The sequence below is a fragment of the Sinohyriopsis cumingii genome, chromosome 3, assembly GCF_028554795.1.
Source record: "Sinohyriopsis cumingii isolate HCF-2022 chromosome 3, ASM2855479v2, whole genome shotgun sequence".
NCBI lineage: Eukaryota > Metazoa > Mollusca > Bivalvia > Unionida > Unionidae > Sinohyriopsis > Sinohyriopsis cumingii.
Window position 1 is genome coordinate 86,233,168 of NC_142963.1, and position 13,636 is coordinate 86,246,803.

Here is a 13,636-nt window from a genome sequence, read left to right on the forward strand (position 1 = left end):
TATTTAAATTATTATATAAGTCCCACCCAGGCTCAGTTTTGGTTGGAAGTTAAATTAGTGGAAGATAGATGTAAAGCTCTGAGCCCTCAGTCAGCAATGCCTATGGTTAAATGATTGCATAATTATACAAAAAAGGTGAAATTCAACAAATAACAATTTATTGAAAGTTCATTAGTCAAATGGGGGCCCCGAGTGACCGAGTGTTCTAAAGCGCTCTTCGTTACGGATAACTGCCATCTCACCTCTGTCTGCTTGGGTTCGAGTCTAGGATTCAGCCAATGTGGATATGTGGGAAAGCTTGCCATAGCTTCTCGAGGGTCGGTGGTTCTTTCCGGGGTTTCCCTGGTTCTTCCTCCACCATTGATACCTTGCTGCAATGTTTAGACATCAAACCATGGCTTGTAATAATACCTTAGTTTGTACACGACTTACTAACTGGGGCTGAGCAAACATGACAGTAATATGCTGGAGAAAATGTAGATTAGCTAGATTCAGAATTTCACAAAACTGAGGGTTCAGGGCTTAATATTTAGGGACCACAGACTTCACAGTAAAACTGGCATTCGAGGGTCCAGGAAATGCTTAAAGAGAGTTCTAACCATGGTAGCCAATTTAGGCTGCTCTGATGGTGGGAGTGTCTCTTTAAATCCATGGAGGATTGGGTAATCCACATGATGGATTTTTCTGTTTATCCATACTGCAGTACTGTCTCGCCAAATATGTGCAGTTGTGCAGCTGTGCATATTAGCAAGAAAAGAAAGACTAAAAGCAAAGTAATGAGAGCAAAAATATTGTTAGATGTCAAAAAAGAAATTAGAAACTGAGATGGGGGCTTCGAGTGGCCGAGTGGTCTAAAGCGCTCACCATTCCAGATCACTGCCATCTCACCTCTGTCTGTGTGGGTTTGAGTCCAAGGCTCGGCTAGCGTGGGTACGTGGGAAAGCCTGCCAGTAGCTTCTTGTGGGTCGGTGGTTCTTCCCTGGGTTTTCCAGGGTTCTTCCTCCAACAGTTAAACTGGCTGCCATGTATAGCCTATCTTGTGTTGAAAAATGGCGTTAAACCCTAGAACAACAACAACAGGAACTGAGATGAAAACAAAAGTTGCTTTGGATTCACTTGGCCAGCTCAAGAAAAAAATAGCATATTTTGAACTAGAGGAATCGGTGGAAACTGCATTACTTTTCAGGCATAGAAATTATTTTTATGCTGAAGATATTTAACTGTATGCCATTCATTTCTCAAGAAAATTATGCCCACTGTACTATCTTCACCTTGTGTGCTGCAGTGGTCAGTCGGACTTGCTTTGTGGTCAGACAAGGGAAAATGGTTCACAAAATGTAAATAATTTATTTGAATTTAATTGGTGATTGAAGACTTCCCATTATGATAAATCATTGATATTATTATGATCAGCTTATGAATACAGTTGAAAGTGTGTGCTGAATTTTGAGTTTAATCAGTTCTGTTCAGGAGATTTTGTTGTGTATTCAGCATTATTTTATGAACTTTGATATATTCACTGCATTTACTTGAAATATTTGAGAGTTATATATTTTATTATTAATGATAAAAAGTGCATTTCTTCTGAAACATTTCCATATTTAATTAGCAAGAGTAAAGAAACTCATGGCCTTACTCCTCCATAAAAGAAAATATAAACAATTATAATTCAGTTTGTGTGAAGCAAGGTGTCTCAGAAGACCACAAATTAAGGTTCATCTTTTAAATAGCTTGGATGACTTCATGTATGAGCAAGAGACTGTGCATATTAATTATGCCTATGTCTTTGGAAATATCAGAACGTAGTAAAATGGTAGCATTAATATATTAAATTAGTGAGGTAGTTTACATAGGTTATGTTCTTACAACTTATAAATTGTCTAGTTATGTAAGCCAGGTGGTTACTATTGTTTAATATGAGCTGTTGTGCTCTTCATGTTGGTGTCTGATAAGTTTGGTAAGGTGAAAACTATTAATCCTATTTGATTCTTGTTGATATCACCCTGCTGTTGAATGAACTCCATGTGTCAAGGTTATGATTAATATTCTTTTCAATTTTTTCAGTATGTACCTGAATAGCAGTTCAAACCAGTAAAGTAGAAGATCCCAAACTTTCATCAAGAAAGGCTACAGGTAAATGGATAATGTTTTTGATGAACTTGAAGGCATATATATGTCTCTGTGTCCATGAACTTGTTTTTATCATACATTTTAATTGGTATCTGCTGGTGTATGGGTTTTTGTCAGCATTACTTGATTCCCTTCATAATGTGACCTCATTGTTCCATTTTTCCATGTACCTGATTAGTCCTTGGTCGTAAACAATAGTGGCAACATTTGGCCAAGAAGTAGGATATCCTTTAAGTTCGTATTTTCCAATTAACAACCATTTGAAGAACCTTTTAACTTGACTTAATGTTTGGATTATAATATTCTCACCAGGGCTATAAACTTGAAAAATCCAATTTCTACTGGTAATTTATTAAAAAAATCACCTTTATTAATTTGTACTATAAGCAGTGGCTTTTGGCTTGGTTTGTTGATTTAACATCACATTTGAGGCATTAGTGGCTGTATCAAGTGGTGCAAATGGGAGCTAAGCACCCTTCCCAAGGACACACTGAGGCAGCCAACCCAGACTGGCCTGTGTGGGTATAAAACCAGCAACCCTTGGATTACGAGTCTGACATTACCAACAGAGCTACTATTGTTTCCCTGGCTTTTGGAGTAATAAGGAGCTATGATTCATTTTTTTCAGCTTCAGCAACAAAACAGGCAAATGCACAACTGATTTTTTTTCTTCTTCATATTTATAACTAGAGTCTAATTTTATTGGTCACACAAATGGGATTTACAGTTCCACCCAAGAAATGCAGTATAATGCAAATGACGAGAAGAAATCCCATAAAATTAGTGTCATATTCCCATGTAACGAACTTTAGAAACTTGCAACCAACGAAAATATTTAATCATCACTGTCACTAGGAATCTGAAATGAAAGCATCACATTCATGAAGCAGGACAAATTGTACTTGAGACCTGTTAATATATAATTTGTCATCTTGTTCACAGCATGTGAAAGAATTAGTTTTAAAAGGTTTAGTTAACGTATTTAGAATATGCTTGTACAGTTTAGGACCCACACTCCCAAGTATTGCTGGATGAACTTGATATGATCATAAAGCAATCATCCTATAATTATGTCATTAATGAAACCCTTAAACTTAGTTTGGAAAAGAAATATATAACTTTTTATATAGAGTTTTAAAAATGCAGCAAAAGTACCCTGCTATAATTGATAGAATTCAAAAGAACTACTATTAGTAGAAATCAGATGGAATATACCTACACAATACTACTTACGGATGTTTTTGAAAAATATTTTTTCTTCAAGAACCATCAAAGATTAGAATTTTTCAGTACAACTATTAATCACAACTGCTGAATCTTCATAAACCAAATTGATGCATTTCAAATTCATTTCAGTCAAATTTTTTTGCATTAATATTATTATGATTATTGCACCAGTATAATCATGATCACATACGTCCATGTTTGTATTTTTGAACTGAATGAGGTTTATAAACATCCATCTTGACCAGATTGAGCAGGAGCATAGTGGGGACAACAGATTCATTTCTAGGGGATAGTGAGGATAATTATGTGACACAAATATCTGTAATCAGCTGTCCTACGTAAAGGAGCATAGTGGGGACAACAGATTCAATTCTAGGGGATAGTGAGGATAATTATGTGACACATATATGCTGTCAGCTGTCGTACATAAAGATACTATCAGAGCATGTCTTCAGAGGATACAAAGAAACAGATGGCTGTGCCCTTGTCCACCGTGTATTATCAGTATTATAGATCATGTACATGTATTATCACAGTATTTGGAGGCTACATGCTAAAAAGCTGATGAGGAAATAAGATACTTTTCACATTTTGGTATTGTGTATGCATATTTTACAGGAATTATGTACTTTAGTTAGTTGTACTAATTGTTTGCAGTAGGTCACTGGAAAATTTAGCACTTACAAAAACCTGATAGGACTTTTAAATTTGAAAATGCATTTTCCACAATTAGCTCACATTTTGTGAGCATGAAAGCATCTAAAAATTTAAGCCCAGATCACATATTTTTCTTTCACTGAGAAACACTCATTACATTGTGTCATTATCTCAGGAGGGGCCATGGGTTTATGCTCTTAATTATATCTCTGGCCCACCTCATCTGCATAACAATAGTTTCTTAAAACATATTTCTTCAATTTAAATGTATGATTTTCATGATTATTTGAAATTTATGCACAGTGGCCCGTTCTTTAATTAAGTTAGCCGTTAGATTAAAATCTGAGGTATGGGCACAAGTAACTTAAAGACATTCGTAGGCATGCATTAATATTATGTTGTAACACCTCTTTATTACAACCACTTCACCATTACTGATAATTGTTGAAGACCCCAATAAATTGCTTACAGCAGCAGCTTACTTTACAGCTGTTTTTAAGCAGTGGCACTGGGGTATTACTGTGGATTAGAGAAAGTAGTATATGATAAGACTGTAGTGTGTGCTGTCACCATTTAAATTTTTCTTTTTAGAATATTTTCTAATGTCATCTTAATCTTTGAAGAATTTGATCATGAACAGGATTCATGCAGATTAATGAAGTGATCTTATATCTGATTGGCTGAGTTTGAAAGCCACATTATTTGATTTTGATCAAACTTGAAATATGGACTTGTATCATCAAGATCTTGGGTGGGACTGGAAGTAACTGAGATTCATGCATATTAATGAGGTGATCTTGCATCTGATTGTCTGTGCTTGTTACCACTCTGGAAGTAATATTTGTGGTGGAATTTTGTTGAGACTTGAAATATGGGCCAATATCTTCAGGATCTTGAATGAGGTTAATAATGAACAGGATCCACACATAATAAGATGACCGTATAATTTATCTGATTTTCATCGTATGTTGAATATATGCTTACGGGTATATGACAAGATCTTGCATGCCTTTGAAAAGCAAAGCAGCATTAGAAGAGATGCCAAGATTAAAGACGGAAAGTTGTACTGCGATCGCTTCATTCCCTGAATTGGAGAAAGAACTTATTAACTTTGTTAATGAATGGTGAAATAACAGATACATTGTCACAAGAACTGCAAATCATCTAGCAAATGGCAAAAGACATCAAATGCATGTCGGCAGATTCATCCAAATTTGTTGCATTTGGCTGGTTGGTGTTCATGTTTTATGAACCAGCATGGTTTCTGTCTCAGGCAACAACAAATATTACACACTAGCTACCAGAAAGACTTGCTAGAAGAATCTGTTGTTGTTGTTGTTGTGGGGTTTAACGCCATTTTTCAGCACATGATAGGCTACACATGGTGGCCAGTATTAATGGTGGAGGAAGAACCCGGCAAAACCATGGAAAGAACCACTGACCCTCGAGAAGCTACTGGCAAGCTTTCTCACATACCCACATTGGCCGAATCCGAGACTCGAACCTACGCAGACAGAGGTGAGATGGCAGTGATCCGTAATGGAGAGTGCTTTAGACCACTCGGCCACTCATGGCCCCAGAAGAATTTGAATTCTTTTGGAAGTTTATCATCCAACATAGAAATGGGTGCTCATTTGAACTATCATAAATTGGAAATATTTGAACATATAAATTAATGTTTGTACATTCATTTTAGTTAGGCTTGAAGATAAAATTTTATTTTAGTAATGTGGTTTGCCTAAATAAATGCAGTTAGAACTTACCACATGCATCTTGTGATGTCATTTTGGACCTATGGGTCAGCTTATGTGCAAGTCATGCACTTTTTAATTTTTATATCTATTCAATTTGGGGTGACCACTTTGATGGCCTAGTGGTTAGAGAGTCTTTCTCGGATCCGCGAGGTTGTGGATTTCGATCCCTGGCCAAGTCATATCAAAGACTTACAGAAATGGTACTTACAGCTACCTTGCTTGGCGCTCAGCATTAAGAATTTAGTGTTAGAACTGGTCAGCCTGGTGTCACGATAATGTGACTTGGTGGAACATCATGCTACATGTCTGTGGCATGATGCCCCAGTGCTAGACATCACTGTAAACTGTTACACTGCAGACATCGTAGCAATATGACTGAAAAATTGTTCAAGCTTTGTTAAAAGTCCAAATCACACACACACAATTTGGGGTGAGTTGGTTTTTATGCAAATGGGCTTATACATGAGTGTATACAGTATAAAGAGTATCCATGGATATTAATGAAGTGATCTTGTTCGTGATATGCAGAGCTTGTTAACACTGTAGAATCTGTATTTCTGATCCAGTTATGATTAAACCAGGTATATAGGCAAAAATCACCAAATCTTGAATGGGTACAGTTGTGTGCAATAATGAGTTCATTTTGAATCAGTACTCTTTAATGGGTTTACATTATAAAAAGCTTGAAGAAATTTGATGATAAGCAAGAGACAAAGCATAAAGTATTCATAATATCTTCATTGTGGGAACATTTTTTTAAAAAATCAGGATATAGTTGGGTAAAAGCAGCAGGTTATAATGATTGGAAGATGGTGTACATAGGTTGTATTCTTAAAATACAACATAAGCCTACTTTGTGGAATGGTAAACTGTTCAGGATCACTTGGACCTCTTATCTTTTTTTGGTTTTCAGTTGGTTAGGCAATAGGACAAATGGTCAGCATCTATAGATACATCCAGTAATCTCTCCATCCATCCATGCATGCATAAACTTGTAAACACTAGCAGAGCTGGGAACCCAAATAATTTGACTTTCAGTTTTATTTAAATGGCCCTTAAACTAAATACAGCTACATATGATCATAGCTGTCAGATGTAGACTTTCACTTGTCCAGGTTTGGTCTGAATCCGGGTTTTTCTATGAGATTCAGTGGAGATGGTCAAAGAACCAAACCAACTTTACAGGAGCACCTCAGATGCTTTAATCTGCCCATGTTTTTCATGTAAAATGCCTGCATGATGAAGCTTTTTCTTTTTTGTTGCAGTGTTGTCTAGAAATATTGTGCAACAAATGAAAGCATGTTGAAGGTGAAAGGGACAGTTAGTATCATAAATATTCAAACAATCAGCACAGAAGTTTAACGCAGCAATATCGCCATTATGTGTGAAAAGTTGTATATGCCAAGGCATCTGAATAATTCTGAATCTTTAAAGATATTGGTCCTAAACATCATTGGGCGCCATTAAATACTGATGTTTCATCACATTATGAGCCAGGTAATTACTCCCTTGAATGTATACAAATTAATCCATTGTTAATTGGGAACATCCATGAGTCATCCAATTTCATTTGAAGGATGGAACACAAGATTCTATGGCATCACTGTTGCAAACATAAGAAGCCAATACCACACTGTATCGGATGCTGTAGGTTATCATTGTATTCTATGCTGTTCTTGTTACCTCAGATGCTGAAGCATGACAAAACTCTACATATTTCTTAATGCTAAATGTACTCATGATTAAAATGTTCCTTATACCGGTAGAATTTTCTGCAAAATGGTGTCCAACGAGCGATACATGTTCAAGATAAAAGGGACAATAAACCTCTGAAAAGGTTTTAATGGTACAGATGAATTAAAAGGAATATTGAGATTCTTAGTGAAAAAAGCAGGAAGGGCAATAGTTTATTGGACATCATGTTTTGATTTGAGAAGCCATTGAGCTCGATAGGGTTTGGAACTGCAAGTTGTGAAAATATACTAGAGGAAATTATGATGCAGATGTACTTTACAAACATTTTACTTGAATATACAGCTAACCCCACACTTCTGCGATAGTTGTGTTCCCAAGATTGGTTACATGACTTGAAATCTTGTAACTTGAAAATTTTGGTTTCACTGTATTTAATTTTCATTGAAAAATATGTTAATTAAGTTAACTTTAATACCATTCATTTTATCTGTTTGCAAATCCTAATTTTTTGTTTTAGATGAATAACTTACATATTTTGCAATCTTCACCAAAAATTAAATTAGAAAGAAATTCACAGAAAATCATGTTATTGTGAAGTTTACAAAATTCAGAATCACCAGTCAGTGGATACATTTAAAAGTTTCCGGCCATGCTCCAACATTGTTCTTTTTACATCAGAGTTGCATTATGTGATTGAAAGTAGTTATACTTGCACAAAAAGAACAAAAAAATTATAAAGTGTAAAGAAGAAATAATAATGTAATTATTCGAAATAGAAGTAAACAACACTATTACTTCCCCATAGCTATGATTTTCCAACTATAGAGGATGCCAACCAGAAATGACATACATTTTATCCCCACAAGATGAAGTACATGTTTCTTGCTGTCAAAAAATAAAACACTATAAACTATGGATAGGAAACATGTAGACAAAACTACTGTAAATTAATTTAATGTTTAGCCTTATATCGATATGCATTAACACATTAACCATAAGCGACGACTTTACCGGGCAGGAGGTAGTAGCCTACTGCCGAGCACTGTAGCATCATGGTCATGCATGACACACTAAAGTGGATCATATTATAGAAAGGTACACAGATGTAGCTCTACAATGATACCAAATAATCTGGAATATCTAGTTGCACTACAAAATACAGATAGAGAAACCTCATTTTTTGGACCCGACTTTTTTTTACGCAAAATTCACCCGTGGTCGGAATCCCATTTTGTGTCTGGATTTTAGACTTTTTGGTCTCAGATCTAAGGCAAACTGGTACGAACTGCAAACAGACAGATGAGCCTTTGCAAAAAGTAGGATAAGATGGGCATTTGGAGTAAAGAGTGGTCTCCATATGAAAAAAATGGCTCCGTTTAGCAAAAAAAACAACAAAAAAACAACAAAAAACAAGTCCAACTTTTACCCTTCTGCTCATGCGCGAGTCAAATAGCCAATGAAAAATGATGTTTCTAATACAACTAGGCAGTATGTTATTGAAAGATGACCAGGGATTTGGTGTATTCAGAAATAGCTTTCAAAATGTGTTTCCTACTCGATTTTCAGGCAAAAATGGCAAAAACCTACAGGGGTTAATGTGTTAATGACTCACTAGATTGTGTCGCTTTCAAAACTGTTCCATTGTTTCAATTTATTTTAAATATTCCAGTTACTACAGATAAAGAGGAGTCAGTGCTGGCATCACTATGTTGGCCAATTTTATTTTAAAAAAAAGAAATCAGCAAAATTAAAAGAATCCAAAGAAACTTGGCTTCCTTATGTCGGCTGACTTCATAAGAAAAAATCGACACACTTAAAAGATACCAAAGTCAGTTTCTGGGGTTGGTTTGCTTTGTAATAAAATAATCTTCGTATTTTATATCTTGTCGGTAAGTTTAAGCAAGGAGTTTATTGCTCAATGCCAGTTGTGTTTATTCATCACCTGGTCTTTATGTTTGCCACATGTAGTCATTAGTGATGTTTGCAGGACAAATAGTATACACAGCAATAATTTGCATTAATAATACTTTTGTAACTCATGCTAGTGAAAAGAATATCATTTGCACTCACATTAAATTTGTTTTAAAATAATGATTTTTTATTTGCGAGATACTATTGTATAGTTAACCTGGGTACAATGCAGTCTTGTTCAGTTGGCGCCTTCTAATTTATCATGCATGAATGATAATTTTACTGGAAGACTTAAATTGAATATGTCATTTTGCAGATGCATATATTGTTTTAGCATAAAATATAAATTTACCAGGTATCATCACTCTTTTGGTTACATCCATATGCAACACAATGCACCATATTTGCAATACAAAAACACAATCATAAGATATATCACATATTCACATGGGGAAATTAAACATTTGAATAGCTTGGTTGAATAGAAGGGGTAAATGTACATCATATCTGTTTTTGGCACACGGAAACTATCGATTGATTACGGAGATTGCTGAATAATTTTTTTCATTTAAATAAACATTTTTATGGTATGGATACATAACAAATGCATTTTGTTTATGACTATAATAATATCACACATTTGTACAATATAGGTGGCCAGTGACCTTTTATGCTTACTGTTGCTGCATTGGACTCCAATCTTTTTAAATGCATGTTTTACTGAAAACTGGAAAAAAATTGACTACCTTACACAGAGGCCTTGTTAGGGCTGGCAGATCTGTCACTATGACCAACATTTAACAATTTGCATTGAACATAAGACCAAATAGGTTTTTGGAACCCTATATGTATACTGTTCTGCCTAGAATCATATGACTCTCAGTGAGGGTGGATGATACTGATGAGTACTGCACTCACACCATAAAAGTGGGTCACTGTCACTCATTTAGTGCTTCACTGATTGGTTAAATTGTGTTTTAACTGTATTTGTCACCCATTGGTCATGCAAATTACCAGATTGCGTGCATCATGATTAGTAGCATATCTTTGCAGCAAAAGAAGGTCATTGTGGTCTATACTTCATATTTTGCTAGCTGAAGTTTTTTGCATTTAATTCATGACTGAAAGGTGTTTTTGTACCCTTGATGTATACTGTTACGCCTAGAGTCCTGAAACTTGGTGAGTTGATGCTTCTGGATGAGTACTCTACCCTTATCACAAAAGTTGGTCACTGTGACCCATATTTTATAATTCCTTGACTTTGGTTAAATTTTCTGTTTACAGTTTATTTCCTGAGCATTGTCATTGTTAGAAGTAATCAAGCTTGATTGTATCTATCTCTATTAGTACTTGACTTCTGCAAGAAACAAATGTGGCTGTGACAGTTCACATTTTTTTCAGGCTTGGATTAATTTTGTTTTGTTTAGCTCATAATCACATAGGTTTTTGAATCCTATTTAGATATTTTTTAAAAATCGCTAATCTGGCCCTCACCCTGGATTTGCGAATGCCAGTCTTAGATGATATAAATTTTAGGAAAGGTTTTGTCTATATTTTACTGAATGATTGTCCTTGATTAACTTTCATAGTACTTTCTATTCTCTGTTAAACAGTCTGTTTGTGTTGGGTAGCAGCAGACATAGGACATGCTAGTGGTAACTTGTTGATCTTTTAATGATATTATAATGTATGACATATCTGGATTGGACAAATTGTGCTGATTTGTTATCAGACTTATAGGACAAGACTCGTCAAATTACTTAATGTAAAACTTAGAGTGCATTAGATTTCCTTATCATGTACTAGGGAGGATTCTTTAACCATCCACACGCTACTTTTTGTTGGACAAAATGTTGGCAGAATGTGAACAGTGCAATTCATGCATTATAAAGGTGGGTGGCAAAATATAACTCATTGCCATTTCTGTGTAATGTACATTCATCAGCCAAGTCAAGCAAGGCTGATAATTGTTAGTGAAAATTTGTACCATTTGTGTCAAGTCAGTTACATTTAATTGTTAGGAAGGACTAAGGTGAAAAACCTTATGTTTATTTTTTGGCAATAAGGAATGGCTTATTACTGTATTAGTATGTATCTTTGTTTATATAACTACATTCTATTTGGATTATCTGTTTGGCAATGCACCTTGCTGCATCAGTTATTGTTAGAAAAAGATAATTACTGTTACCTCAAGTTAGGTACTGGCTATTGTTTAATCCATGTATGCTTTTTGATTGAGTTCATTATGTTTTATTAAGCGAAACATTTCTTTTTCTATCATGTTTTCTCATTGCAAAGCAATGCAGCCTTATATGTCATATGATACTGTTTCAAGATTATTCACATTGATTGTGATCAGTAATACGATTTCAAGTAGGTTACCTCTGACTGGGTCACAGAAGTTGTATAAGAATTAATAAGAGTTTTCTTAGAAACAGGATTTAGTTTTATGGAAATTGAGTACAGTGGTTCCTCTCTTAAGATGGTCCCTTCAAGATATACCACACACTAATCAAAGGACACGTGGCCAACAGTATATTCTTACAATTTGTCCCCAGCAGAAGTTACCCATTTTATAAGACCAGTTTTTCAGTGCAGTAGAGAGTGATCACTGTAATTTTCATTAGTTCATATTCCAAGTTATGTTTCATTTTGTTATTTAGGTGTTTTTTTTCGGTGGGGTGGGGGTGGGGTGATTATCTACCAGGAAAATCATGCATTTTACTTGCTAAGTAGCAACTCTGTGTGATAGGGTTATGATGTAGATTCATTGTAGAGGAGTTACCTCCCTTACATTGTGGTAGGTTCCATCCTGATGACCTTGATTGCTTTGTGCAAAATACCATCTTCATCTATCAAGGCACAATATAATTGGCAGAGTTCAGGTCAAAACAGCTTGAAAATGTTACTTCTAAGTTTTTCAGGTTCTTATCCCTTGATATCCATCTGACCAATTAATTTACAGCAAACACTAAATGAAAAATACTGATAATTTTGGTTTTGTATTCAAGTTTAAGGTTCAGAAGAGCTGTAATGTTTATAAATCTTATATTCATTATTTTGTGGGGGCCCCGAGTGGCCAAGTGGTCTAAAGCGCTCTCCGTTATGGATCACTGCCATCTCACCTCTGTTTGCATCGGTTCGAGTCTTGTATTCGGCCAATGTGGGTATGTGAGAATGCTTGCCAGTAGCTTCTCAAGGGTCGGTGGTTCTTTCTGGGAATTTCCCGGGTTCTTCCTCCACCATTAATACTGGCCTCCATGTATAGCCTATCGTGTGCTGAAAAATGGCGTTAAACCCAACAACAACAACAACAACATTACTTTGTGAATATAAATCAACTGTTTTTCAAGACCAGAAGAGCTGATGCAGTGGTCTTGTATTTGTCATCCATCTATCACCTTTTTTTGTTGCATTTGTTAGTTACTGCTTTTCATCCTAAACTTCTGGGGCAAGTCACAAAACTTAGCATATGGCTTAGCTAGAAGTTTAGCTCATCTTAAATGAAAATGGTGTTGCTCAGATATCCAATATGACCACCACAGTGGCCATCTTGAAAATCATGTTCATATGCTACTCCTGAATGGATGGTCATATCAGCATGGTGTTTTCACTAAAAGACTTCTTATACTATTTAGTTGACATAGAGAACAAAGATTCCCATGTATGTCAACATGTTTGTTATATTGTGTGACAGCATTTTCATTTAAAAAAGGAGATCATTCATGCTGGGCATGTTCAAGTAATTGCCTGTCAATGCTTGTGTGATGGCAAATTTGCCAACATTGTCAGCATCTGGTAAATGTTAATTTGGTATCAGTATCAATTAGATGTATATTTCTTCTCATTGAAATTATTTTGTAGTTGGCAAATTTGCAAAGACAATTAAGCAACATTATCTGCACAAATAATTCTTGTTTTGATGTGGTTGGCACTACAAAATGGTAAGATCTGAACATTCAGACTTGTCATCTGAGTTGTATAATTGACTGATAACTTTGATACATAGGTTTATCAGGGTACAGAAACAAATAAATTGTAGACGAGTTAGGTACCATATGTACTCACTTATTAGTCAAGTCAAACTGCAGACAGCAAAGATTCTGATCTGCCATAGCAAAATGTGCCTGCAGATCAGGGTCTGTGCTGTTTGTTCCACTAAACACTCCTGACAAACTGACAGGCCCAGATCTGGCTCTGTGCAGTTTGCAGTTGGGTTCAACTTATAAATGGTAATCATAAAGTTGATTGTGAACCATTTT

At 35.4% G+C, this 13,636-nt stretch overlaps 1 protein-coding gene across 3 annotated transcripts in view; it reads left to right on the forward strand.

Annotated features, from left to right (window-relative positions):
- The window catches only part of LOC149803241 (uncharacterized), a 269,706-nt gene that overhangs the window by 51,966 nt on the left and 204,104 nt on the right, over positions 1–13,636 (forward strand). For all 3 annotated transcript variants that reach the window (XM_089952882.1, XM_089952884.1, XM_089952881.1), the window contains exon 2: positions 2,065–2,133. The gene's annotated coding sequence lies outside the window, so the exon portion shown is untranslated. The remainder of the gene's footprint in view (positions 1–2,064; positions 2,134–13,636) is intronic.